General features: G+C 44.9%; 1 protein-coding gene and 1 pseudogene across 9 annotated transcripts in view; both read right to left on the bottom strand.

The window, feature by feature from the left end:
* Positions 1 to 26,479, bottom strand: part of ARVCF (ARVCF delta catenin family member) — a 576,381-nt gene that overhangs the window by 458,408 nt on the left and 91,494 nt on the right. For 4 of the 9 annotated variants that reach the window (XM_061603418.1, XM_061603420.1, XM_061603422.1 and 1 more), the window contains one exon: positions 24,818 to 24,871. The exons of the other annotated variants lie outside the window; for them this stretch is intronic. The gene's annotated coding sequence lies outside the window, so the exon portion shown is untranslated. The remainder of the gene's footprint in view (positions 1 to 24,817; positions 24,872 to 26,479) is intronic. 9 annotated transcript variants of the gene reach the window in all.
* LOC133373555 (5S ribosomal RNA) lies at positions 9,922 to 10,040 on the bottom strand (annotated as a pseudogene).

Below are 26,479 nucleotides of genomic sequence, written 5' to 3'. Positions count from 1 at the left end.
TTGCACTAAAATGCTAATGAATTTTCATGAGAATTAAAAAAAAAAAAAGAATCGCAAATTGCTGCAGAAATGTGGAGAACCAAATTTCAGACATGAAAAATGAGAAACTGGGCAAACCAAAATTGAGAGATCCTTCCACCCCTACTTCTAAGTGTGGTTGCACTCCCCATTGAACTTAATAGACATATCTAACTTAGTCTCATCCCTTTCAGTGGGTCTACTCTGAGTTGAACCTTGTTGAATACAACTCTGGGAGTGTTCCTTGATCCATCTTTGTCACTAGAGGACCAAGTGGCCTTCACAGCCAGGAGTGTCTTTCATCAGGTTTGGATGGTGCAGAAGTTACAGCCATTCCTGAACAGGGACTGCCTAAGTCAGAGTGTTACATGTGTTGGTAACCTCAAGGCTGGACTACTGTAATGTGCTCAATGTGGGGCTGCCCTTACAGTTGGTCCTGATGCTGAGGCTAGGATAGAATTCAGTGGCTAGGTGGCTAGCTAGAACTTATTACACTACTCATTAAAGAATCGCACCAGCTGTTTTGCTACCAGGCCAGGTTTAAGGTTTTGTATTGACCTACAAAGCCCTAAACAACTTGGAACCAGATTTTCTGAGGGAATGCTTTCGCCCATATAGAACTGTCCAGTCTGCTCAGCCTCCCCCCCACAAGTTTTATATAGGACTGGTGAGAGCCAGGTTGAGATCTACACTCTGTCACGAAGCTGTCTGGGCGACCGCGGGAGGGTCACAAACTCTCTCAGCCTAAATTGCCTCACAGGGTTTTTGTGAGGACAACATGGGGAGGGGAGCTGCAGGGAACTGGATGTCAGATAAATATTTGGCGCTCAACAAGAGAGCCAGTGTGGTGTAATGGTTAGAGTGACGTACTAGGAGCTGGGAGACCAGGGTTCAAATCCCTTCTCGGCCATGAAGCTCACCGGGGGACCTTGGGCCAGTCGCTATCTCTTGGCCTCCTCACAGGGTTATGGTGGGCATAAAGTGTGCATCACCTTGAGCTCCTTGGAGGAAGAAGAAGGGACATAAATATAATCCTGTATGAATGGACAAGGGGGATGGATCAGCTGCAGCAGCTCTGTTCCACCAATTCCTTGCCCCAGAAGCCAAACTCCAAGCAAACTGCTCTTTTAAACCACTAAAAAACAACCGATCTGGCAAAGCCCTCTTCTTATTCTGCACCTCAGCCACTCACGCCCATCCCTACAGACAGACAGTGGCTCTTTGAAACCGCTCTCCTTCGCTTCCCGTCTTTTGAAGAGGGCAAAGACGCGCTTGTGCGTTGTTCCCCTTAGCAATTCACTTCTGTTTGCTGGCATCCCTCTAGCTCATGAGCTGGATTGTGCAGGAGGGCAAATTTGCATTTATATGCCTTTGCCATATAGACATATTTCGTTTGCTATTAAAGGTCTGTGACCTCCCAACTTTAGCTTAACCTAAAGTGAGACGTTTCTGGCCTCGCTTGACAAAAGGCTTACAGGATGCTAGGAGTTTCTGTAGAGGGCCGGAGAGCTACAGTTTGCTGCAATCAAAGTCTGGATGTTGCATCCAGTCGACAAGATCTTACTGTCCGTTGAACAGCGTTGATTCCAGCTGTTCCTGCAAATCTGCTCTCTTACCGTAGAGGTGTTGAAGCTGCTGGTGGGAAAACTTACAGATTTCCTAGGCAACCACTGAACTTAGCCATCACTACCAACAGAAACTATTTAGAAGCGTTAGGAGAGATGCTTCTCAACTTTTGAACTGTGATTTAATTTAAGGACGGTTCAATCAACATGGGATGCGTATGGTTCTTACTGAATATGCTAATCAATAAGCGTTTGACCATCACTCTTCTCTGAGCCCAGAGGCCTCTTCGAGACTGACAGGCTTCTTGAAGCACAAGTTAAAGTGCATCTGATAAAGTGGGTCCTGGCCTACAAAGCTTGTGCCTCAAGAGATTTTGTCCAGGTTTAAGGTGCCCAAAGACTCTTGGAGTTGGCTCCAGATGTAGCATCCCATCACGGTTTGCACTAACTCTAGAGCCTCTTTGCTCGCATGAAGGGGACCCACGTGTAGACAGAGGAAATGGGGGGTGCACTGCTTTCCGTAGAACTTTGGCCCAGTCCCACTGCCCCTTTAATCATTTATTTATCTATTTTAAAGCACTTAATAAGCTGCTTAATAGTTTAAAAACCTTTAAGCCATGCACAAACATAAAAACAAGATAATTAAAACTAAATTCCTACTGGGCTCCTACTAGGAGGAAGGGCGGGATATAATTTTATTATTACTACTACTACTACTACTACTACAGGATAACAGTGTCCTGTGGAGCTCTGAAGCTGCTCCAGCAAAGAGCAAACGGAAACAGATTATGCTGAAAACAGCAATAGCAGCAGCACCAGGCGCAGCCTAAGCATTCGCCCCACCTATGCTGCAAGATGCTGCTTGACTTGAAGGGCTCCACCCTTCTCTAGAAACCTCCTATTGTGATGGAGGTTAGGGGAGCCTTGGGTCTTTCTGGGTCTTCTGCAGTGGTGTCCTCTGAGTCAGAGGAAGGCCTTGCCATATCCTCAGGCCGAGGCCGGGGGGGGGGGACGACGACCCTGCAGGTTCACCTGGCAGTAGTGTTGCTGGGGCTGCCCTTGCATGCCTTTCCCCTTCAGGAATGGGATCCTTGCCTCCACCAACTGAAGAAGAGGCATCTGACTCCTGGTCCCCGAGAAACTGTAGCATAAAAGCATACAAAAGTAAGTAAGAGCAGGAATTTAGGGAATCCAGAGGAACAAAAGCAATGGTTCAGCCTTATGGATCAGGGAAAGCTTGGGCAAAAAGAGATGTCTTTGCAAGATGACTACAGCAGCTGATGGTTGCCACTTCACACATGGCAGAGGGAAGGGCATTCCACGGGACAAGGGCAACAGTGGAAAATGCCCATTTTCAGGTCATCATCCTATTCACGTGGTCCTCCTTCAAACAAGAGTGGCTTACTTTAGCCTGAAAACCATTACCTGTGCTCTAGCCGTACACACAAACCATAGGTGGTATCTAATGTGACTCCTACTCAGAGTAGACCCATTGAAATTACTAGACATGACTAACTTGGGTCCATTCATTTCAATGAGTCTACTCTGAGTAAGACTTAACTGAATACAACCCCCATGGTTTGTTTGATTCCCCAGAGAATCCATGAATGTTAGCCCAAAGAGCCATCTCTGAGATAAGAACAACGTCCCAAGCTTAGCCCTGATGCTTTGGAAACCGTGGTCTGAGGTTACCTCCAGACCTCCTCTCCGCTGCTGCTCTTTTTGTTTTGCTGCAACAGACTCACTGATATGTTTACTCTTCTGGCACAATTCCTCCAGCTGCATTTTGTGTCCCACCAGCTAAATGTATGTAACTTTAAACTTTAAATCAAACTGTGAGAGCCAGCGTGGCAAAGTGTGTTAGAGTGACAGACTAGGACCTGGAAGACCAGGGTTCAAATCCTCATTTGGCCATGAAGCTCACTGGGCAACTTTGGTCACTGCCTCTCAGCCTAGCCTACCTCACAGGGTTGTTGTGAGGATAAAATGGAGAGGGGAGAATCATGTACGGATGCCACCTGGAGCCCTTTGGAGGAAAGGCAGGATATAAATGCAATAAACAAATAATAAAGGTGATTTGTATACTCCAAACCGGCATACACTCTTGTGCCAGACACAAGGGAAATTCTTCATTATCATTCTCTGCAGGGTATCCTCCTGAATAAAGCCGACCAAAGTTTATCTCTGCGCTGCCTGAAGCCTCTGCATGTCTATCTTGCTTCTCATACCAGTTGCTGGAAACCGCAGGAGGGGAGCGTGCTCTTGCTCTTAGGTCATGCTTGCAGGCTTCCTATGGGAGCATTTGTTTGGCCACTGTGAGAACAGGATGCTGAACTAGATGGGCCACTAGCCCAGTCTAGAAGGGCTCTTCTTAAGTTCTTAATCGCTTTGGCAGAAAAGGGGTGTATATCAATATAGTAAGTCAGCCAGTCAGTAAATAAATGGCCAAATGGACTCCACCACCACAGTTTCAAGTTGCTTAGCCCTGCCTTAGTTCTTCCTTTGTACCTTTTAGCAAGCTTCCTCGGCTACCTTTAAGTTAGTTCCTAATGGCATCTATTTCCACATAAAGCCTCGCTATCTGCATTACTGCTTTAAAGAGCACTGTTATAAAAACTAACTTCAACTCTCCTGAAGATAATTTTCCAGGCAGAAGCAACTAAGGTCAGCCCAGCTTCAAGCATGTAACAGAGCAAAACTCACCTGCGCAGCTGGATTCCCCTGTTGCTATTTGCAAAAAAAACATACTTTTTGATATATATTTTTTAAAAAGAAGCTTTTTGACAAAATATACCACAGCTTCTTTTTAAATGTGCCACACATCCTACTCATTTCAGGTCACAATGGAATCGTTATTCTCAGCTCCTGGTTAAAAAAAAAAATTCTGAGAAAAATAAACAGAAGCTGCAATCAATATTATTAGTTTGAAGCCCATGTACTTGCCAGGATTTTTATGCAATTCTTACAAAAAGGCTTGTGCAATATCTCTCAATCTGCAACTGGGCTATTATGCTTTGTGTGAAGTGTGAAGCCGTGATTCAAATGCAAACAGATACCCTATACACCGGAGGTGGGGGACATCTTTTCAGCCCAAAGGGTTACATACCCATCTGGATGCTCTTCAGTGGTGGGTGGGGCCTGAGGCAGAAGTGGGCAGAGCAATGAATGCAAATTTTGCATCTCTGCTCTCCATCCAGACAAGCAAGAGGCATTCTCAGAGTTCAAGGACACAGGCCAGCCAGAGGAAAAAATATCCTTGGGGTGCAAAGTGGGAACAGGAAGGGATGTGGCCTGGGGGGAGTTTGAAGAGCCAGATAGAGATGTGAAGGCTTGGAGAAAAATATTGAAAAATTCAGGGGGAGAACCCTTAAAAAACAAAAAGAAACTGGGAAAATGGGGGGGATGTTTTTTCCCCAGATTTGTCCAGATCTTTTTCAGGCCTTCACATCTCTACTTACACACCCCTCTCTCTCTATCCCTCATCCAGGGAAGCCAGAGGCACTCTCAGAGTCCAGCAGCACATTCCAGCCAGGGAAAAGCATTCAAGGGGAGTGTGAAACCAGCCAGGGCAGTGAGGGGCGTGGCCTGCATCCTCTGTCCCACTATTGTACCTGATCAAACAGGTACTTAAAGTTTCTCTAGAGCTCCGAAAACCTGCATGTCCTGTTTGACCAGAGACAATAGCAGGCAAAAGAAACCAAAGAAATGAATCTGCATAATGAATGTGCAACACCACAGAAAACTATGGTGTGGTCCAATCACCACCTCTAAAAAACACCCCACACTACTACTACTACTACTACTTCTACTACTACTACTTCTACTACTACTACTTATTATTATTATTATTATTAATGAAGTATATTTGTATGCCGCTTTTCATCACCAAGTGACCTCAAAGAGGCTTCCATAGCAAGAATAAAACAGTATAATAAAAACAATTCAGCATAATAATAAAAACTTCAATGGTATCAATAAACACCACCACAAAATATCACAAAACAAGCTCAAATCTCAAATCAATCTCGTCTGCAAAAGCTAGAGAAAAAAATTTATACATAGAGAAAACAAATATACAGTTAGAGCGCCACCATTGTATGACTGTCCATGTCTCCAAGAGGAGAAAGTTACACCACTGGGGCACCATTATAGAGAAGACCCTTCTCCGGAGAGAGTGATGTAGCCACTGATGTAGCCACCCACTCCTCCGAGTTCTTTCAGGCATTCTAATGAGCGCACAACAGCAGCCATCTTGCTTCATAGTGGCCAGCCACACTGAGCAACCTACTTATAAGCTTAAGTCCTTACTGGCCTTGGACTTCTACAGCTAAAGATCTTGCTAGGCAACACCTCTGAGAGCTGCAGGTGGAGACAACTCTCCTGGCAAGCCGGCTGGCTGGCTGGCTGCACTATTTGTTTCATGCTACAGGCGCTATAGCCAGCCTTCACCAATCTGGTACCCTTCAGGTGTTTTGGATTACTAACTCCCCCCCCCAGCACCTGCTGGCTGGGGCTGATGGGAGTTCCACTGCAGAACATCTGGAGGGCACCAGGTTGGCGAAGGATGTGTGCTAGACTAGACACATCCGTGCACTACAGATTTCAACCATTTTGGAACAGACTGGGCTGTCATGGCTTTGCCCAAAGGACCCTCCCAATTAACCGAATGTTCTGGGAAGATGTAGGAAAATCCTTGCCACTTCACACCAGGACAATCCCCAGCTTTCTTTCCAGCGCAGAACCAAAAGTAAACCCGTTTTCCATTTATTTATTTACTTTTATCGTGTAGTATAAACTTGCACTGGGACTTGTCCCTCAAGCATCTGGGAAGAGGTCACCTCAAGGACCACCTCCTTTCCAATGGACCCATTCGCTGTGTTCCATTCAACGCATTCTGGATTATCCCGGCTGCTCCAGGTGAGAATGTAAGGGAGGATGGGTTTTTTTTGTTGTTGTTTCAACTCTGATGCCTAAGATGCAGAGTGGCTTCCCTAGAGCGACCACTCCTGTCCACTTCACAGCTTGAGTTCTCGCAAGCAGCAAAAATATGAATTGTTTAGGGCACAGTAATTCATAGCTGTCCTTATTTGTGTGCCTCGTCCAAGTGTTTTGTTAATGGTTTTAACTTGCTCTATTAAGGCGGCTTTTTAATCAGTGTCACTGTGGTTAATCGCCTAGAGGATCATCTGCCGGAAAAGTGGGATATACCTCTTTTTACCAGGCAAAGTCAGCGTTCTTTGTTCCCGAGTCGGAACTTTGGTCCACCTACCTCGGGATTGTCTTCACCAGGTGCGGAGAACCTTCAGCTCTGCGGATGTTGCTGAACTACAACTCCCACCAGCCCCAGCAAGTGTGACAAGGGATGACGGGAGTTGTAGTTCAGCAACATCAGGAGGGCCAAAGGTTCCTCACACCTGATCTGCACTGATTGACAGTGGCTCTCTAGGGTTTCGGGTAGGGTTCTCTTCCAGTCCTTGCTGGAGATGACAGAGATTGAAGCTGGGACGTTCTGCCTGCAAAGCAGGTGCTTTCTCCAGAACATAGGAGGTTGGCTTATATTGAGTCAGACCCATTAGTACATCAAGCTCAGTACTATCTACACTGACCGGCAGCAGCTCTCCAGGGTTTCAGATAGGGGATCCTCCCAGCCCTCCTTGGAGATGCTGGGGATTGAACCCGGGGCCTTCTGCATATAATGCAGATGCTCCACCACTGAGTCACGGCTCTTCCCCTTATATAAATATGAATATACATTTGCAATATGACTTTTTCTCTTTTTTTAACCAACTAGTATTTATCGAGGTTTTCAAGGATGTTTTTACAGATGCTTTTTGTCATTCTATTTTACATGTTGGACCCCGCCTTGATACAGCTCTGTGAATGTGCAGATTATAAATACGTAAAATCATGGTTTAAGATGTGGAGTGTCCAAGGGTGTAGTGGTCTGGGGTCTTAGACCCTCTACTTTTTTGGGAGCAGGGTCCCAGCATGACTCTGAAATGGGAGTGTGTTAGCCACCAAGAAGTCTTTTAAGGTGCTTCCTTGTCCTTTCCTGCTGATTGGAGCCAATCGGAGTGAAAGGAGGTGAGTCAGCCACTGAGAAGACTCTTCTCAATAGCTAAGATTCTCCCCTTTCATACTCATGGGCTCCTAGGGACGTTTGTTGTTGTGGGAGAAGGCATTAACAAGGACCTCATTCTTAACTCAGCAGCTAAAATAAAAAGGATGGGAGAGGGTGTGGCTGCAGCTATCATGAAGGGACCCTGCACTTCAGAATTTGCCACTACACTACCGGGAGCATCAGCAAAGGAACAGTGGGAGGAGAGGAGAGAGCGAGAGCACTTGGCTTCTGTTGTTTCGGACATGCATGCAACGTTACAAACAGGAAAGGAGAGACAAGATAACCCTTCCAAGGCTCCCAGTGGCCAGGGACGATGGGAATTGCAGCCCAGCAACTTTTGGAGGGCCTGAAATTCCCTCACCGTGCACTACAACACATAGAATAAAGCAACTGAGCCTCATTACTATAAATTATACTGCTACTACCATTCAGCCTTTCTGATGTTCTCCTGAGGCAACAACCCTCCTTCCCCCCAAAACAAAGTCCAGAAATCTTGTCGGTATAGCCGGGATTTTTCTCTTCCCCCCCCCCTCCATGCCCCTTCTTGCTTAGTTGGGCAGAATTCTTAATGACACCCATCCAGGCGACAGCACACCGCAGGAATTTCCAACCAGGGAAAACCAAAAACCAACCCTTGGCAATGTGGGAAAGTGGAGAGAGCGGCTGGAGCAGAGGGGTGGAGGTTAAATTACTGGTCTTCCAAAGAAAACCAGCCCAGAACAGTAGAAAGATTTGAATGCGGCCCGCTGGGAATATGCACCAGCGAAGGGAGGAGCTGGCAGCAGTGTCTGGCCTCCCCTTTCCCCGTGTAGCCTAATTAACTATAAGGAGCCCTTCCCTGCAGACTGCCACCTGCTGAAACGCCCTGCGACTGTGGTTCTCAATGGCATCAGCCCATTTACTTTACTGACTTATGCTGTCGGGCCGTAGCTCAGCAGTTGAGCATCAGCTTTGCACCCAGAAGGTCCCAGGTCCAATCCCCGGCAACTCCATGTAGGGCTGGGAGAGATCCCTGCCTGACATCCTAGAGAGCCACTGCCAGTCAGTGCAGACACTACTGAGCTAGATGGACCCCAACGGTCTCATTCGGTAGAAGGCAACTTCTTATGCTCCTGTATCAGGTTTTAACTTTGGTACTTATTTGGGGAAGGGTTGTCGCTTAGCCATAGAGCGTTTTGCTTTGCATGTTGGAGGTCCCAGGTTCAATCCCCAGCATCTCCAAGGAGGGCTGGGGAAGGCCCCTGCCTGAGACCCTGGAGCATCCGTGCTGTACATTTAGAGTGCATGGCTTTTCCCAAAGAATCCTGGGAACCGCAGTTTGTTAATGGTGCTGGGAATTGTAGCTCTGTGAAGGGTAAGCCACAGTTCCCGGGATTCTTGAATCATAGACTCATAGTAGAGTTGGAAGGGGCCTATATGGCCATCAAGTCCACCCCCCTGCTCAATGCAGGAATCCAAATCAAAGCATTCCCGACAGATGGCAGGCCAGATGCCTCTTGAATGCCTCCAGTGTCGGAGAGCCCACTACCTCTCTAGGTCATTGGTTCCATTGTTGTATGGCTCTAACAGTTAGGAAGTTTTTCCTGATATCCAGTCGAAATCTGGCTTCCTGCAACTTGAGCCTATTATTCCGTGTCCTGCGCTGTGGGAAGATCGAGAAGAGATCCCGGCCCTCCTCTGTGTGACAACCTTTCCTGTACTTGAAGAGTGCTATCATATCTCCCCTCAGTCTTCTCTTCTCCAGGCTAAACATGCCCAGTTCTTTCAGTCTCTCCTCATACGGCTTGGTTTCCAGTCCCGATCATCCTTGTTGCCCTCCTCTGAACTTGTTCCAGTTTGTCTGCATCCTTCTTGAAGTGCGGAGACCAGAACTGGATGCAGTATTCAAGATGAGGCCTAACCAGTGCTGAATAGAGAAGAACTAATACTTCACACGATTTGGAAACTTTGAGGGGAAGCCATGTGCTTTAAATGTATTGCCAGTCGGCATCGACGCTAGCAAGCTGGATGGAGCAATGGCCCAATTCAATATAAGACAGCTTGCCCTGTTCCTTAATTGTGACCAAGGCAGGAATCTAAATTTGCAAGACAGTAAGTGATGACAATTGTTATCTGCCTTCAATTACGACTTATGGCGACCCTATGAATCTTTTGGATGTATTCATAAGGTTTTCACGGTAAGAGGTATTCAGAGGTGGTTGACATTGCCTTCCTCTAAATCGACGGCATCCGGTATTTCCAGACGGTCTCGCATCCAAGTACGAGCCAGGCCTGACCCTGCTTAGCTTCAGAGATCAGACGAGATCGAGCGTGTTCAGGGTAGTTTGTCCGTAGACACTTAATTGGGCCATTTTAATACACACACACACACACAGGGTGGCACATTGTAGTTAAATATGTGGGATTACAGAGGAATTCCTGATCTGGAGTTCATCCAGTAACAGCAGGGCAAGGATTAGAGCTTAACTAGATGCCAGACTTCTTTGTGTTAGAAAGGCAAGCGGAACCGATGCCAGAGCCTTGTCAACTCTTGCCTTCTACCTGTTTTCACAGATTAAGATGTGCTGCAGTCAAACAGAGCTCCAAATTAAATCCACATTCTGAGCCAAAAGGATGAGGAGCGTAGCCTTTGATAAATCCATGTGTTTGCTTCAACTATTTTTTGTGGTAACCAGGAACTGCTTTTAATTTCTTTTAGAAAATATTACAAATGCAAGCAAGCCAAGAGCGTATTAAAACAACTGAAGAATTCAGTATAAGCTATGCTCTGGGATCCTCAGATAAAGACAAGCCTCTCTCTCGCATAGAGCTATGTACAAAGGAAGCGTTCCAAGCTATATTGCATGCCAATTTGGCTCACAGCATCTACCAGGCATTTTTCCTGTTTTTTTCTCATAGAAAAGTATAAAGTTTGAAGCTGACCCAAACAAACAAATACATTTTGGTAGAGTATGCAACTACACCTCATGAAAACAGTTTCAGACCCTCCAACATTCCATGAATTAAAATAGGGGCAGGCTTCTAACAGCCTAAGCTGCAATCCTAAACACACTTGAAATCATAGAGTTAGAAAGGAACTCAAAGGCCATCTAGCCAAACCTCCCATCCTGCAAGGACAGGTGTGGGGAACCTTTGGCCCTCCTCATGTTGCTGAACTACAGCTTCCATCAATGGCCAGGGATGGTGGATGGCTATACAGTCATGCATATGATTGTGCTGTAAGTCTCATAGAAGAATTTTAGGTTTGTTGCATGCTTTTATTCATTTAGGTTTCATATAATTTTATTATATCTCATTTTGTTTCATTGTCATATTGTATGTTAATATTTGTTAAAAGAGGAACAGTTTCTCCTTTTTCAAAAAAAGGGGGCATGCTGTGATCTAATAAGGAACTGCAGCATTTTAAGGTTGTTTATGTTGAGTTTATTTACATCTGAGTTAAATTCAATTGATGTTACCTTGTAATAACCTTCATTCTGCTAAACCTTTGTTTGTACTGGTCTGATGACTAGATACAAATAAACAAACCTGAATCCATACCAAGGATCAATGAGGACTCATCCCCCCCCCAATATTTCAGATATTCTTGAAGGCTCCTCAGAACTGGCTATATGCTTTATCCATTCATTCATTCATTCATTCATTCATTCAGCAACAGAACAACACCAATTTAAAACCCAAAACAGTGACGGCCCTTTAGGTTAAAGTCAGCCTTGTAAATAACCCTGCAAAAAATGACTAGACACTACACAATACATCATCCTGGCATTTCCCATCCCGCAGTTGGAGATGTATATTTTGAATTGCTTACTGAAGAATAGTTATGTTTGTCTAGGATATCTTGAACAAGCCTTCTATTTAAGTGCTCGCCTGGTAGCTGCAAGCACCAAAGAGGAGCATGCAGGTGAGGGAACAGCATGCAGGTGAGGAAACAGCATGGAATTCCATGTAACCAGCTGAGTAGACTGGCAGAGGAGAGATGGAGCTGGGTAATTTTAGAGTCTGGGGGATGGACTTAAGGGTGTTATGTCATCCACCCCCTCCTTTTTATGGTAATGGGTATACTTCACTTGGTTCAAAATATGGGAAGCCAGTCTTGCTCTGTTTGGGGGCCCTCCTGCTCATTCTGCTGAGTGGGGCTCTAGGCACCTGCCCCAAAGACCTGTCCTGGTGGTGCCACTGAGAGAGTGCTCCAATCCTCACAGTGCCTAGACAGTTCATTTTAAAAAGGAATTTGTTCCCATTCAAGTTTGCCCCATCCAAAAAGGAGCTAATTTGGTTCCTGATCAATTCACAATTCATTCACGGGGCCCTTGGAAATCTTTCAGGATTTGACTACTTACAAGCTGCTCTGCTAAAGTATGAAATATACTAATAAGACTAACAAAAATCAAAATGGATTGTCCATCAGCATTGGAAAGCCCAGACCATGCCAAGCGCAGAAAAATGGATGCAAGACTTTCTACAAGTAGCAGCCCATGAGGAAATTCTGCTCTATAAGCTACCCAAAAAGTCAAACTTCCAAGAGATTTGGAATGCATCTTTGGAACTCTTCACTGAGTAAAGCCTACAACTAGAAGACATGGGAGACAAGATGCAGTGGAGAGGCAGAATCTTCTCCAACTCAACAGTTGTTAATCTGGGAGCCCAGCAGGACCCTGGCATTAATTTATCTTAACTCTTCTCTTCCTATATAATAAAAACGTAAGACTGCAAGCCGTCATGTTGTCATGCAGTGTAATGTCAGGGGTGGGGCAAAGACTAATGGGTGAGTGAGCGGGCTCCCTGGTTGTGGTGCCGGAGGCCATGCAGACCGCAATGGCAGCAATGACGCTGGAGGAGGCCACACCAATTGCAGTGGCGCCGTCGACAGAGGAGGCTGTGCAGGCAAGGGCCCCGCTAGCCATTGCAGCGGCAATAGAGGAGGCCACAGCAGTGATGGAGGAGGCTACAGCAGTGATGGAGGAGGCTACAGCAGTGGCACCGGAGGAAGCTGTGTCGGCAGCGCTACCCAAGGAAGCTGCATAGGCCACAGCGGTGGCAGAAGCTGCGGTGGCTGCGCACATCGCGGTGGGTGAGAGGGCTGCAGGCTGGCTGGGTAGGAGGGTGGTGGAGGTGGCAGCATCAGCAGACCAATAGTTGAAGCAAGTAGGAAGGAGAGTGTGCGTGCCAGGGGGGTGGGAAAGGGGAGAGGGAGAAGGAGAAACTCTGTGTGTGTGTTTGGGGGTGCCTGGTGGGTGTGGGTGGGTGTGTTTGGGAGTGTGGGGTTGCTGAGAGACAGTATACAGTTGCTGGAAGTTGCAAGAGGGGAGAGAGCTCTTGTGCTGAGGTCCTGCTTGCAGACTTTCCAGAGGCATCTGGTTGGCCGCTGCGATAACAGGACACTGGACTAAGTGGGCCTTTGGCCTGATCTAGCAGGTTCTTCTTATGTTCTTATGTAGTTTACACAGGGAGATAACCAGATAATGTTCAGATGAAAATGAACTGTGTTCCAAGGTAGAGTCGTGACACATAACGCCAAGACCATAATGCTGCCTTTGGTAGCATCAGAATCACAATAGAATTTGGTCTCATGAATCACCTTCTGAGCTTGGTGGACGATCTTCCTGTCATGCATCAAAACCATATAATATAATAAATACCGGAGCCAGAACTTAAATACCGCAGGTAGATCTTCCTGCCAACTTGCAGCATGACCTTCACAACAAGGTTAGAAAATCATCAGCCAAGACAAACAAGCCAATTTTTTTAGCAAGTCACAATAGGCAGAGATCTGTAAATCTAGATAATATAGAGGAGTTGTGCCCTAGCAAGAGAAAGAATGGCTCCTCTTTCACTTTTGGAGGACATATTTTATCTCCATATATTTTGATTTAAAGAGAAAGTCCTTTTCTTTTCTCCAAAAAATAAAAAAGGCCTCAGGGCACTAAAGAAAGTTCTGAAATAACACTTAATATTTCAAAGGTTAAAATATTTTCAGGGGCCTTCTTTGAGGCTAGAAAACCCTGATCTTTTGAGGTTTTACATCAGGTGTGGGAACTTTTGGCCCTCCAGATGTTGCTGAACGACAACTCCCACACCCCCTGGCCCTTGGCCATTCTTGCTAGGGCTGATGGGAGTGCAATTCACCAATATCTGGAGGGGAATAAAACACACCTGTTTTAGACGGCAATTCTCACCTTGCAGCAGTCCAAGAAGTCAAGGATGCATCTGACATAACCCCTGCTTCCAGGTCCCAGTGTCATCCCATATAAGACTCAGATTCAGACAACTGAGACCTCCATTACCAAGACCTGGGTGAGTGAGCTGGGAGGAGTTGATCTGACCCAGCTTTGCCCACCTGGATACTCGGTGGAACACCAGCACAGGCTACAGGGACAAGGAGGAGGAGTCGTTGTGGTATACAGAACTTCCATCTCGGTCACCAGGAAACCACTCTGTCTTGGAGCTGGCTGTGAGGGCCTGCACCTGGTGTCGGGCCGAGGAGACAGGAAACTAGGGTTGCTGCTGGTGTACCATCCACCCTGCTGCCCGGCAGCTTCTGGTGGAGGCCACCTCGCCTGTGGTATTTGAGGAGCCCAGAATGATAGTCCTGGGTGATTTCAATGTCCATGCTGAGGCTACCTCTAGTGTTCCGGCTCAGGACTTCATGGCCTCCATGATGGACCACGGGGCTGTCTCAAGTTGTCACTGGCCCGACGCATAGGGCAAGGCACACCCTCGACTTGGTTTTTGCTCCAGATGGAGGACGGGGTGGTCTGGAGATGGGGGGGGGGATGTCACCCCATTGCTGCCCAATTCCTTCTGAAGTTTAGACTTATGGCTCCGATCCTTCCCTGCAGGGGTGGTGGACAAATTAAGATGATTCAAAAAAGGGGTCAAAGACCAAGATGCTGGAAAATAGGAACTTTTTGGCACTGATATTGGCACAGTACAGAAAGCGATTTGCTTGTCTTATAATCTTATAAGCTATTATCCCCTGATGAAGGCCTGTAGATAACAGGCTGAAACGCGTTGGGTTTTATCAAAAATTTTAAAAAGTTCCTATTTTCCAGCATCTTGGTCTTTGACCCCTTTTCTGAATTCTCTTTTGGATGCTAGCCACCCTCTGCTTATTCTCTTTTATCAGTGGACAGATTAAGATGGTCTGCCCCCCGAGACTAATGGAATTCTAACAGACTAGGATAGCAACAACTCTTTGATTATGAAGACCTGCTATAAATCCTCCTTGATCTCTCCTGTTAACACTAGAATTCTACTGCCGATAGATTTGGGACAGACAAAAATATGTACTTCATGAAATAACATGCATGGCCACAAGATGGTACGATGACCTCCATCTTATAATATGGATTTAAAATGGGTTTAAAATTAGGAATGATGGCTATATGCTACTCCCAGATTCAGGAAGAGTATCCCATGGAATACCAGTTGCTGTGCGGAAAGGCTCTTTCTTTCATGTCCTTTGTGTTTGTAGGAGGCAGGTGTCTGGCCACTTTGGGGGATCAGGACTGCATCAGCCTTGAATGAAAGCACTAAGCCAGGTAGCCGTAGATGATCAGGGATTGCATGCAGGCCAGTGCACAGAATTCCATGCAGAAAAGTGAGCGGGCTGGTAGAGGAACAGAGCACTCCACTACTTCTCTGTACCCAGCACAGAAACCCAGCAGGCTCCCAGAGAAAGGAAAGCTCCCTCCTCTGCACCCAGAGTAAACATGCAGCCCTCTGTCCCTCCTCTGCCTGCCCTAGCAGGCTAGTAACTCTTGTGGGCTTATTTACAAGGCAGGACTAAATTCACAATTGATCTAATCCAGCAGTCCTCTAGTTATATTCTTATAAAGAGCCAAGACTGTGCTCAATCTGTAACATTCTGGCTTGGCGTCTTCTTATTGCATAATCCGAGTTGATCTTGTAATCTCGTCTTTCTCTTTCTGGAAGACTCTCCAGATGGAGAGGAGGGCCGCAGCTCAGTGGTAAAACACAAATGTCTTGCACGCAGAAGGCCCCAGGTTCAATTCTTGGTGATCTCCAGGGAAGGCTGGGAAAGGCCCCTGTTGGAAACCTTGGAGAGCCAACTCCAGCCACTATGGGAAATACTACGGCAGCTTCCCATGTTCCTATACTCGTATCCAAAACCTGGTTGAATTTCTCCTTGTTGTTGGCTCTATCTATCTATCTATCTATCTATCTATCTATCTATCTATCTATCTATCTATCTATCTATCTATCTATCTATCTATCTATCTATCTATCTATCTATCTATCTATCTATCTATCTATCTATCTATCTATCTATCTATCTATATCACTTATATGTCGCCCTGGGCTCCTACTGGGAGGAAAGGTGGGATATAAATCAAGTAAATAAATAATGTCAAAATGGGTTTCAATCTGTCTTGAGCGGGAGTGGGGGAACCTTCAGCCCTCCAGATGTTGCTCCCAACTCTCAATGGCCAGAGATGATGGGAAATGTAGTTCAGCAAGAGCAAGAGGGCCAGAGGTTCCCCACACTCTTGCCTTACAGTTTATACCCTCGAGCATAGCCTTACCTGACAGCCACTCTCCTAACACCATATTCTAATCCTACTGATCTGAAAAAAAGAAACTTTTTTTTACAGATCACTATCCAACTGTGCCTACTGCCTGCTGAATTGAAATACTAATGGCATGCTTATGAAAATTGCACCACTCAACTTTTAATAAAAAGAAAGAAAGAAAGGCTCCTTTATTAGACATCACATTCCCAAAGTAGTTACAGAATATAGGTCACATTCACACCAGACATTGATTCCACAATTATTTCACTTTAAACACCCATGGCTTCCCCCAAAGAATCCTGAGAACTGTAGTTTGTGAAGAGTGCTGAGACTTGTTAGGACTCTCCTATCCACCTCACAAGGTTACAATTGCCAGAGTTCTCTGGGAAGAGGGACTGACTGTTAAACCACTGTGAGAATTGTAGCCCTGTGAGGGGAATAGGGGCCTCCTAACAATTCTTAGCACTCTTCACAAACTACACTTCCCAGGATTCTTTGGGGGAAGCCAGGAGTGTTTAAAGTGCAATACCGGTAGAATAAATGTATAGTGTGAATGTGGCCATAATGAACCTTTTTGATGGGGGCAGGGGACAGGGACAGCCAAAGGAAGAAGCAAGGCTTTGCCGCAAAATTAATCAAAACAGATTGCTGGGAACAGGATCTCTTTGGGGGGGGGGTGTCACTTTAATTGTGATTTTCATTTCCATACAATAGGAGGCTGGAGGTGCTCATTTGAGAACCTGATATTTCCTGCATTCCTCTTCTTCCCTTCCAATCTATATGTTTTGTTTTTATGCAAATACTGAGATGCAAGACTACTAAACTAATGAAGACTCTAGGCCAACAGGGGGGCGACTGGAAGGACAGCAACCCAAAGGGACGGTGATGGAGCCTGTATTGGCCGGCGATAAACTCAGCAAAGCCATAAAACGATTCTGATGTGCGTGTTTACAATTTATGCTTTCCTCATAAAACCATTCATCACTTCAGATTGCCTCACCGGGGGAAGAATACAAAGCTAATCAGAACTCATTCCAAAACAACAACCAAAAATGTTCACGACGGAGGAGAGATGCCTAATTTTCCTAACATCTATGAGCTAAACGCCAATTTGCTTTCAACACAGGAAATAGGTTTGTTGGGATTTAGGAGATTTCACAGTACCTGGAAGCCGCATGAGACTCATTGGCAACATTCCAAGGGCCACATGCTAGTGACAGATGGGGCCAGAGGGGAAAAACAGGTGTGGCCAGAGACAAAATTGGGTGGAGTAATTGATGCGACTAAGGCCCCATCCGCATTATGCATTTAAAGCACTATTATACCATTGTAAACAGCAATGGCTTCCCCAAATAATCCTTCTTTTGCAAAGGGTGCTGAGAATTGTTAGGAGACGCCTACACCCTTCATAGAACTACAATTCCCAGAGTTCCCTGGGAAGAGGGATTGATTGCTACATTACTCTGTGGCTCACTCGTCTCTCCTGGGCTAAGACCCAGGGTAACCAACATGGTGCCCTCCAAGCATTGATGGATTCCAGCTTCCATATTGGCCTTGGCTCTCTAAGACACACACACACACACACACATTGTGTGTCAAACTGCTGTCAGCACAGATTTGATTAGCAGACTCACTCAACCGCTTAGATCTGCAGAACTGGGACTTTTAGAAGTACCCCATAATGTTCATTCGGCACTTGCAAGACATTGATCCTTTAGTGTGGCAGCCCCCATTCTTTGGAACTCCCTGCCTCTTGATATTAGGCAGGCACCTTCGCTGTATTCTTCTCGTCGCCTATAGAAATTTTTGTTCCAACAACCTTGTAATTTTAGCATACAATTTTAATATGTGATTTTATTGAATATAATTGTTTTGAAATGACTGGTTTTATTTCCTATTTTAATTTTTTATGTAACTTATTTTTAATTTTTGCTTTTATTGGTATGTTTAATGCATATTTTCGATTGTCGCCTGTAAACTGCTCAGTGGACTTTAGCCAGGGTAAGCAATATGTAAATTTTAGTAAATAAAATTTAAAAAATTAAAAATAGACTCACACAATCCATTTGTCTCCCACTGCAAAAAAAAAAATCGCAATGGCCCTTAACAGTCTAGATGTGCATTAGGCTACTTTCAGGCTGTTGTTTTAAAATACAACTTTCTTTTTAATACACAAACTTAAGTGCTTCTACTTACGAAAGGCGTCCCATTCAGTTCAGTTTATTATTATACTGTCAAAGACCCAACAAACACTACTTTATTTGTGGGTGCACCCGTCTCGCTTCCATACTGGTAGGCACTCGGCAACCTGAATTTGCTGTTAGAGGGAATCATCATCATCTATTTTGGGCAGAACATTTAGAGAAGCCCTCTTAAATCCCTGCCATTGTCTAAGGAAAGAGAGGAACTGACCTTCGTTCCATCCGTTTTTAATATCCATTTCACGATTTTACATTTCAGAAGCATTGTGAAATTTACTACACTGTATAATAGGCTGGTTTTAATGGCTGGTTGGTTTCCCAATTCATTTTTTCTTAAAGGTTGTATCTAGGGTTGCCAGGTCCATGGCCTGAGACTGGTCCTGTATCTTTATGAGAAGAAAAGGTCAGCCACGTGCAGGTGTTCTTGCAACCCTGTAATGGGAAAAACCACAAGGTGGAATTCTCCCTCTGCCTCCACAACTTTTAAAGATACAGAAGACCTCTTGGAGGCCGGGCCTGGCAACCAAGAGGTCTTCTGTATCTTTAAAAGTTGTGCAAGGGGAAGGGAGAATCCCACCTTGTGGTTTTTCCCATTACAGGGTTGCAAGAACACCTGCACGTGGCTGACTTTCTCTTCTCCTAAAGATACAGAATCAGTCTCAGCCCATGAACCTGGCAACCCTAGCTGTATCTAATGCCAGTTCCACACAGAGCAGGTCCATTGAAATTAATAAACTTAAGTTAGGCATGTACATTACCTTGAATGGGTTTACTCTGAGTAGAACTAGCACTGGATAGGAAACTGCCTTATACTGATACTTATACCATATTGGTCCATCTAACTCAATATTGTCTACACTCACTGGCAGCAACTGCCCAGGGTTTCAGGCAAGAGTCCCTCCCAACTCTCCCTGGAGAGGCCAGAAATTGACCCTGGGGCCATCTGTGGGCAAGGCAGATGCTCTGCCACTGAGCTACAGCCCTTCTGCAAACCCTTGATCCTAATATTAAAAACAGATAAACCTGATGCCTGACTAATCAGGGCACCTTTCTTAAAAAAAATTGCTCCAGCTGCTTTTAATTGATTATAATCTAGTCAATTAATCAATTAAACATGGCAGCTCTAAACTTCACTCCTTTGGGGGCAGAACCAGTGGAGTGCCGTGGGACATGTTCAATGACTTGCTATTATGGTGTGCAATCAAGGGCAAGGGTGAAGTCACGCTTAGCTGGCACTTTAAAAGGGGGGGTTGGCTATAAGATCTATGAAAGCCATCAAAGCAGCACAAGGTAGGATTTTTTAAAAAATAGAGAAGAGGATTGCATCAATCTTCAGCTGCTCAGCATCTCTTAGCAATCGCTTTCTGTACAGTTTAGTAGAATTTTACTTCCACACTTCCAGGCAGCTTTCATATTTATTATTTACGTATTATTACATTTACATCCCACTTGTCCTCCAAGGAGCTCAAGGTGGCGTACAAACATGGTTCTCCCCCTCCCGATTTTCTCCTCGCAACAACCCTGCAAGGTAGGTTAGGCTGAGAGATGGTGACTGGCCCAAGGCCCCCCAGCGAGCTTCATGGCTGAGCGGGGATTTGAACCCTGGTCTCCCAGGTCCCAGCCTGACACTCTAACCACTACACCACACTGGCGTAGGCTGTGTTTCGGAATAAAAACAGTAAGGTGGAGGTGGAGTGAGGAATCTTTCTCAGCCCAAGGGCCATATACCCTGCTGGATGGCCTTTCAAGGGCCACATGCTGTTGGTGGGCAGGGCCAATGGCAAAAGGGGGCAGAGCAACAAGTGTAAATTGTACATGTGTGCAGTAGGCTAGTTTCTACACACACACACACACACTTTCCTTCACCCAGGCAGGCTAGAGGCAGTATCAGGATTCAAGGGCACATGTCAGCCAGGGAAAACCACTCAAGGAGGCTGCAAAGCAGAGGCGGTGAGGGATGTGGCCTGGGCAGAGTCTCAAGGGCCAGGCAGAGAGGCTTGGAAAGCAGATTTGGCCTCCAGACCTGAGGTTCTCCACCCCTGTAGTAAGGAGACTTGCGGCACATTGAAGATGAAAATTTATGGCAGTATCAGCTTTCATGGACTAGAGTGCACTTCTTCTGTTGCACAGAGAGAGATCCTCGTTTGCCAAGTATCGATATATACACATACAAGAGCGGCTGCATACACACCATACATTTAAAACACATTCTACACACACACACAATCCTGTGAACTGTAGTTTGCTAAGGGTGCTGGGAACTGTAGCTCTGCGCAGGATAAATTACAGTTCACAGAATTCTTTGGTGGTGGGGAAATGTGTCAGAAATGTGTGTTAAATGTATGGTGTGTACACAGCCAGTGTAAAGAGGAGAATGAAGTTAAACGACAATGAAATGCAGAAAGTACCATTTGGGACAATTCAATCAGAGGAGGAGTGGGGAACATTTTTGGCTCCAGTGGCACGTGAAGGACAGGTGGTTTGTCCCACCCATCTGTCCAAATCCCTTGCGTGGGGTTCCCAAGCTTGGGAACCACAGTGCAAGCCCGATGCTTTGGAAGCCTCCCCGCGCTTCACCTTTTCACCCCCGATGTTGGATGTGGAAAGGAATACCTTGAGGAGGCTTCAAAGAACAGCGCTGGCTTTCCCATTTGGCCCGCAAGGCAGTCTGGGGAAAGCTATGCCCACCTGCTCTACATGACATCACCAAACATGATGTCACCATATATGATGTCAGATGTGGGGTGGGGCCAGACGTGAAAGCAGCAGAGTGAATAAACTGAAAGCAAAAGGTACTGATAAAGCCAAGGGAATGAGCCTTGGTTAAAACACACACACACGGAGCAGAAAGGACACCAGGGACAGGAAAGGCCCCAAACAAATCCATCACAAAGCAGAAGCGCTCCAAGCTTAAAAGCTATAAAGTCACAGCCTGCTCCATGAATCATAATTCACAACCCATCGCTGCCATTTGACCTGGAATCCCTCCAACTGAGCCTAGCTGCAAAAAATAATAAAACAACCGGCAGACTGACTCCCAACCTAAATGCCTTGAAGCTGCTCTACTGCAATAAATGCTAGCAAGACACACGCTGCCCTGAGATAATACAATAAAAGGCAATAAAAGTGATTTAATTCTCCTGATGGGTCAACTGCAAGGAGACATGTAGACAAGCTTGACTCAGCCCACCCGGCAGACGGATCGCTTCTCTTAGAAGAGGTGTGTCTGCAACATTAAGGTTGGAGTGGAGGGGGTCCCCGTTCTGTATGTTTGGCAAACCAAAAGGCTGAATCATACCCACACACCTTCAGTAGCAGCTGGTGCCCACTGGGACTGGCGGGGCGGAAGGCAGGGACTCATTTTTGCCAGACCACACAAGGATGCTTTGCCCATTTCTGCCACACTGTTTGCCAAAAGTAAGCAATGTTTATTCTGCTAGAAATGTCTGAATTCCCCACCCACCCCAAAAAGCACTGTTTTTATTAGTGCTCCACAAAAGGACCCTCAGAAGGGTATGCAGGCAGCTGAACACTGCAGTGGTTTACATATGCAATTCTCGACCATGAGGAGCAAGGAGGGATGGTCAGCTCAGGCAGTGGATTTTTGGTGACATGCAGACGTGACAAAAAAGGGAAATAGATGGGTCTGACTTATGGGACACAAGTCACACAACAGTGGTGGCAGGTGTCCACTGGGACAGGTGGGGCGGAAGGCAGGGAGCCCAACAGTAGGTGGAGCCAGAGCCAATGACAGGCAGAGGCAACTCATTCTACTGTTGACCCCATCGTCTTCCTCCCTGCTGAGGAGGAGGAAGCAGACAGACAGGGCCATCCCCGAGACTGGTTGTAAAGTAAGGAAGCAGGCATGAGGGAGCTGGTTGAGGGCAGACCGACATTGGTGGGGCAGTGCTCCATCTGCCCTAATGGAAAAGCTTCCCCTGCACACCGACTATCATGCAATGGTCAGAGGAACTCACTGCCCTGGCTGGATTTGAACTTAAGTCCTACAGACATCAATTCCAAGTGGATACCTATTCGGACATCTGGAGGGCTCATGTTAACTTCTACATTTAACTTAAGATGGATGTACTGACGGCGATTGTATCTTTAATGTGAGCTGATGGTGGCTTTTCATTCCTGCCCTGGAACCTTCTGGCAAAGGGCAGGTAATAAAGATGATGATGATGAAGAAGATAATGATGATGATGAAGAAGAGGAAAGCTTCCTTTCATTTTGATTATTATTTATTTTTACCATCCTTTTATTCCCCCTCCTTTTGTTATATTTGCAAATTAAAAAATTGAAGAATCACACACAGGCTTAACTAGATTTATTTTTTAGGGCTGGGATGGCTAGAAGCAGGTTATTATAAAATTCACAGCATATACACTTATCAATTCATAATGCCTACTGTTGCTAGGAGCAGGGGAGAAATTGGGTTTGGTTTGCATTTTAATGAGAAACTGCCTAATTCACACTTTTTGAATCAGTAAGTGAACGGAAGCACAGTCGGCCTTCAAAATTTGCACTTCTCTGAATTTTGTGTTGTAGCTCTCCCGCCAACCAATGTGAACAAAAAGGCTTATTTTGGGAGAAAGTGGCCATAAAACTGCATATGTTCATGATAACAACATACAAAGATGCATCATATTAGGGAACAAAAGTGTCAAAGCGCTAGTAAAAACAGCGTACAAAAATGCATATATAATTCACACTAGAATGCTGATGAATTTTCATGAGGATTTTTTGTAAAGTTTGCAGATTGCTGAAGAAACATGGAGAACTGAATTTAAGATTCGAAACATGTGGAACTGAAATAAACCAAAACTGACAGATTCAACCATCCCTAATTGTTGCCAATCCTAAAGTTTCTAATTTCTAGAATTTTTCTAATTTCAAAACTCATTAAAAAGTTAACTGATAGTCTTGTAAGATCTTGCAAGCACATTTGGCCCTCTCTGAAGTTCCAAGCCTATTCTGCATGGCAGGAACATTAAGAATGTAAAGGCAAGAATTTACTCTCCTAAGGCTGCAATCTGATACCTGCTTACTAATAATGCACAGGATTGCATTGTCATTACCGGAGGGTTCTGCCAATACCATCAGGTTTGAATGAAAGAAATAAAATATATGAATATCCCATTATGATCAAACTGGCAAAAACATGCAATGTGCAGCTATGCTGACGTTTTGGAAAAGCTATGAACCAATAAATCATGTAACAGAACAGACTTTAAAGAATGAAGGGGGACGATTTTTGGAAATTATATTTTAGGATTAGAAGTTTATCTCTGAGTAATTAATGTTCAGATTAACACTGAAGCGTTGTCTAGAAGGTGACTGTTAGTAATATCCGTATTGGATTTTTAAACTGTTTTTTATATTTGCAATTGTTTTAACTGTTTTTATATATGCAATACAATTATAGATGCAATATGCGACACAATATCTTCTTTTTGTGTAGTGAAATCGCTTTGAGATGCTTTTAGGAAGAGACTCATAAATGAAATAAATAATAATTTAAAACAAACTGGTCTACCTAGCCTCATTTTGCCAACTCTGACCGGCAGGGGGAAGTCATCCCCATTATTTATTTCCTTTATTTCTTTAGAACATTTATAAACCGCTTGCTCAAAAACAAAACAAAAGATTCCCAAGCAATCTACAAGTATGTACAGAAAACATGACTAAAACAGGCAAACCAATTCAAAACAAATATACACAAAACTCTCGTTAAAGAGAAAGATAAAAATCAACAAAACATTTACAACAAATGCAACTGAATCATGTGTCTGGATAGGCTTGCTGAAACAAACATTTTCAGCTGGCATTTAAAGCTATACAGTGAAAGCACCTGGCCAATATCTATATCTTCACTACCTGATCCACGGACCTTCATGCAAAGCACACGTTCAACCATCGAGCTATGGACCCTCTTCTAAAAATATCCCAAAGCTGCCTTATACTAGGGCAGACTAGTGCAGGAAGGGCCATACCTCAGTAGTTAGAGCATCTGCTTTTTCATGCAGAAGGTCCCAGGTTCAATCTCCAGCTAGAGCTGAAATCGTGGAGAGCCAGCACCAGTCATTGCAGAAAATGAATGAGCTAGATGCACTAATGGTCTGACTCAGTATAAGGTAGTTTCCTAATATTGTCTGCTTGACTGGCAGCTTCTCTCCAAAGTCTTAAGCAGAAGATTTTCCTCATCACCTGCTACTTGATTTTTAAAAAAACTGGAGATACAAGTGATTGAACCAAGGATCTTTTTGCATGCAGCACGTGTACTCTGCCACTGAGTTACCATCCCACCCAAAGGCGCCTTTGCATCCAACACATTTGTCTTTTCTGTTAATGCAACCCACCAACTGTTCTTACCTTATCGGATTTCTAACTCGACACTGGCTCCATGCGAGACGAAGGAGGAGAATTCTGGAATGAGAGGTTTTTTAAAAAAGCCATTAACCTAAAAACAGAGAATGCTGAAGACGGCTTTCAGCATTTATACGGCGGCGTGTTTCAACTTGGATCACCAGCATTGTTCTTCCTTAATTTGACACACTTGTAGCCCTCCCCAACATTTTGCCAAATTTAGGCCTCCAAGACAGTTAGTGAAAAGAGTTAGAAAACAATCCCTTGCAATAATATAGAAATAGCTTACAGTTGACTCGGCGGCAAATAAAGACTATTGACTATTGTAGTAGCCCAGTAAGTTAGGCTGCTCTAGTTAGTTAAGGCAGGTCATTATTATTGCAGATTTTGGAGGGTGGAGGAGCTGAGGCAGAGAAAGACGGCTTGCCTAAATCTACCTACCAAGTTTGTATTACTTATTTATTCAATTTATTAGTCGCTTGCTACCTGAAAGTCTCCAAGCAACTTACAACATAACTGAAAGCCAAAAAGAATATATCATACATAAAACAAAACAATAACCACCCCCAAACACCCACAGAAAGCTTTGGCAGCACATGAATTCTGGCTGTCAAAGCAATAACAATAATAACAATAAGAATAACAACAACAACGATAACGATAACAACAACAACAACAATTTCACTACCCCAACCTCCAGCAGATAAAAAATAAAAATAAAACACAAACGTAAACACATACACACCCAGGCCAAGGTCAGGTGTGCTATTCTGGGAATTTTCCACCCTCCCTCCAGGAGTCTTGACCTCAAAGCCAGTTGCTGCAATCCATGGGGGAATGGGTCTTCTTCTGGGGGTGCGCTGATGGCTCTCCACTCCTTTCACAGAGGGCAGTAGCAAAATGCAGAGCAACAATAGATTGTGGCAAGAAGTTTGCTCTGCAGCTGTTCCACTATTGAGCCTCTCCTGTTGCCACTGGGGGTCATGATTGTTCATGATTGCAGTCAAATTTGAGTCAGGGATTTCCTTGTTAAGACTGTACACTTCAGCGTCTTAATTAGTTTCATAATCCATGCAATTAAAATCTCGTTCATCCAGTTTTTCAGGACAGGCCAATCACTCTCTATCGCTATATTTACAGGAAAAAGCAGAAGGACATCTACAGCAGGTGACATTCCACATGTTGCTGAAATGCAACTCCCACCAGCCTCAGCCAGTATGGCTAATGGCCAGGGATGATGGGAGGTGTAGTTCAGCAACATTTGCAAGGACAACAGTTCCCCACACCTGACCAATAACTTTCATCAAGGTACCTTTGTGCTGCCAGCATAGGTTCTTTATAGAATCTAAAGTTTCACTTTTTGAAAAAGCATGCTTTCTGCCCTCAAGGGTAGGGATGGGTGAGAAATTTGAGATCTTTGGCTATGGGGAGGTATATAAATGTAATAAATAAATAAATAAATAAAGCCAAATCTCTCAAATTTGCACTTTCCAAAACAATATCAGAACTGAAACACAGCCGCCCTTCAAAAGTTGCACCTATCTGAATCAGAGCTTGGAAAAGTTACTTTTTTAAACTACAATTCCCATCAGCCCCAGCCAGCATGGCCACTAGATTGGGCTGATGGGAGTTGTAGTTCAAAAAAGTAACTTTTCCAAGCTCTGATCT

Source organism: Rhineura floridana, chromosome 19 (assembly GCF_030035675.1).
Source record: "Rhineura floridana isolate rRhiFlo1 chromosome 19, rRhiFlo1.hap2, whole genome shotgun sequence".
NCBI lineage: Eukaryota > Metazoa > Chordata > Lepidosauria > Squamata > Rhineuridae > Rhineura > Rhineura floridana.
Note: the sequence above shows the minus strand (reverse complement) of the source record. Positions and strands in the feature narration are given on the sequence as shown.